The following is a 3,194-nucleotide window of genomic DNA, read 5'->3' on the forward strand; positions in this document are numbered from 1 at the left end:
TGAATGACGACCAACTCCTTATCTTTGAACCGCTTGAATGCTAGCGTTGGGTGGGGTAGTGGGTGGGCCATAAAAATTTTCGTTCCAATCTTCAATTAAATAATAAAAAAAAGACCAAAGGTCGGCATTACTAAATTTTCAGAAAATAAAGTGCCATTATTTTTTCTTACTGAAATATTAGACTGCAAGCCTCTAAACAAAAAGAAAAAAAAAAAGGCAACCAAATGAATCTTGTCCAAAACAAAATGAAAAAAAAAAGTTGTATATTTTCATTTCACCCACAAAAAAGCAACGTCTATCAAAACTATTTCCCAGTTACAACTTATAGCCTGTTGTCTGTCACGGACATATATAGCAGTATACCCAGACCAATGGCACTTAGCAGCATTTCTTTTTCGATAAGAATATGAAGAGTTGGATTAAGGAATCATCTCAACTTAAAATCACATTGTGCTTTAAATTTAAGTAGCTTCCTTTAAAATATTGGAAGGAAACGGAAAAAAAAGGGGAAGAAAAAGGCAGTATGTGCTTTAGTATATGTGCATATATGATGATGGTTAGGAGCAAAGCAACTTCAAGCGTAACAATAATATCTTTGAATTATATTACAGCCGCTACAGTTATCTATTTATGTTTACATATTTATACTGTTTAAAGTGAAGGAATTCCAGAGAGACATATTAGATTTTCTTTTTGTATAACCTTCACTATGAAGTTTATAAACTATAATGCTTTATTTTCAAACATTTTTTCAAAACAATTCTAATCTAATTTGCATCTCTTTTTATTCTAAAACTATCAATATCACTATTTAAAATGCAATGGACCAAAATGGTCTAAATTCGAAATGTGGGACCAAAAGTGTAAAGTCAAAGTTATTATGGCAATTTGACTTTCACCTTTGGTCATTGTTGATTTTGTGTCAATTGTTCTAAATATGCCTAAATTTCGAAAATTAGGGAATCAAATTTATTTTGGTTGAAGCATTAAAGATCAGTTTAACACACGAGTAAAACATTAGGATTAAAACTATATTTTTCCCTTTCTTTTGCAATGCATTCAACTTTTGCAAGTCAACTGAAGCAAAAAACTCACGGTTGTCAAGCACCACGTCTATCCCTAGCCTCTGTACATGGGTAAATGATTATTTTGCAAGAGGTTGTGTGTTAATCACAAAAATCACCAAATCCAAGAAATTAATGAATCCAAAAAGCCTGTAAAACATCATATTAGAATCAATTGCAGAAGAGATATTTTCAAAAAAAGAAAAAGAAAGAAAATATGAAAAAGACAAAGGATGTTAAAAACATGAACAAGTCAGTGACGCAGCTCAAAAATCTTGATATTCGGGCAACGCTTTATTAAACTATGTGCTTTGGAAAACTTTTTATTGTTTTTTTATATCTCACAGTAGTAGTTTTCTTTGTAAAAAAAAATTCAAGTCCAACTGCATTTACCGTTTTCAAGTCGTTCACAATTTCTACTTCATTTCTTGACTAATCCAGTTGTGTTTATCTTGTTGGGTTGGTGCATTTTTTCCTCTCTCTCTCTCTCTCTCTCTCTTTGTGAGGGAGGGTGAGATTTAAGAAACTGGAAGGAAGAAGGAAAATTAAAATTTAAGAGATTTTTAAGGTTTTGAATTTCAAACTTAGCTATTAGACTAATATGGTAATATAGCAAAACAGATTATATCTAACCTCCAATTCGACAGAACAATGTTGAAATTTGACATGGTATATCATTGGCCTCTTTTCGAGTTTCAAAAATTACACTAGCGTTAATACTGCACAGGTTTCGACAACCTGTCAATTTTTGACGCTGTTGCCGGGGACTAGCGTTAATATTTGTTTGTTTTTAAGTTCATTTTTGTTCTAATTCTTTGGTATTTTTCGAGTGTATGTCTCGTTCTTCTCGTACAGGTGAATTAATTTTTAACTCCGAGGTAGAGAAGACTACGCGTAGAACAAGAAAAGAGACCAGACAACTCAGAGAAGAGCACTTAAGTGCTGCATCTCAGAGACTTGAGTCAGAAGTTGAACCAACAAATTTGTTTGGTGACACTTCGAGTGACTCGGAGCAAGAAGAAGTCACTATGGCTAATGCACGCACATTAAGGGAGTTGGCTGCTCCTGATTTAACTCAGCATCCTTTATGCATTACTTTTCCGGGTTTGAGTGATAACACTTCATTTGAATTAAAATCTGGGCTAATTCATCTTTTGCCATCTTTTCATGGGTTACCAGGTGAGGAGCCTTATAAGCATTTGCAGGAGTTTGATATCATATACAACACTATGAAGCCTTCGGGAATCATAGAAGAGCAGATAAAAATGAGGGCATTCCCTTTCTCCATGAAGAACTCTGCAAAAGACTGGCTGTACTACCTACCACCAAGTAACATCACCACATGGGACTAGTTGAAGAAAAAATTTTTAGATAAATATTTTCCTGCGTCCAGAGTTGCAAGTCTAAGGAAAGAAATTTACGGTATCAAACAGCATCCAGGGGAGTCGCTCTATGATTATTGGGAGCGATTCAAGAAATTGTGCATCAAGTGTCCCCAGCATCAAATAAATGAGCAGTTACTCATACAATATTTTTACGATGGGCTACTTTTCAGAGACAGGAGCATAATTGATGTTGCGAGTGGAGGGGTACTGGTGAACAAGACTCCTCGAGCAGCATAGGAACTAATTGAGAGAATGACTGAGAATTCGCAACAGTTTGGCACGAGGGAGGACGTCCTGATATGCAAGGTGAATGAAGTAGAGACATCCTCTATCCAATAGCAGCTGACTGAATTGATTTCTTTTGTTAGGCAACTAGTTATAGGAAATACATCTCAGACTAAGGTGTGCGGGATTTGTACGGGTATGGGTCATTCTACGAAGATGTGCCCAATGATTCAAAAGAAAAGTGCAGAGCAAGTAAACATGGCTGGTCACGAGCCTGCGCAAGAAAAGCCTATGACCCGTACTCGAATACGTATAACCCGCGTCGGAGGAACTATCCCAACCTCAGCTATGAAGGGAACAGGCAGTCTAACTTTGTACCAAATAGACAACAAGAGTACCAGCAGCAGTACCAACCCCGACCACCTCCGCCACCGAACTCTAGTCCATCTTTGGAGGAGATGATGAAACAATTGATAGCGACCATCATGCAACATCAACAAAAGACGGACTCCGAACTGCA

The 3,194-nt window shown here is 36.3% G+C and overlaps 1 non-coding gene across 1 annotated transcript; it reads right to left on the reverse strand.

Annotated features, from left to right (window-relative positions):
• Positions 1-2,464: 2,464 nt before the first annotated feature.
• Positions 2,465-2,571, reverse strand: LOC113715280 (small nucleolar RNA R71). The gene has a single exon (XR_003453916.1). It is a non-coding gene; the product is annotated as a small nucleolar RNA R71 (small nucleolar RNA).
• Positions 2,572-3,194: the final 623 nt, after the last annotated feature.

The sequence above is a fragment of the Coffea arabica genome, chromosome 10c (assembly GCF_036785885.1).
Source record: "Coffea arabica cultivar ET-39 chromosome 10c, Coffea Arabica ET-39 HiFi, whole genome shotgun sequence".
NCBI classification, from domain to species: domain Eukaryota; kingdom Viridiplantae; phylum Streptophyta; class Magnoliopsida; order Gentianales; family Rubiaceae; genus Coffea; species Coffea arabica.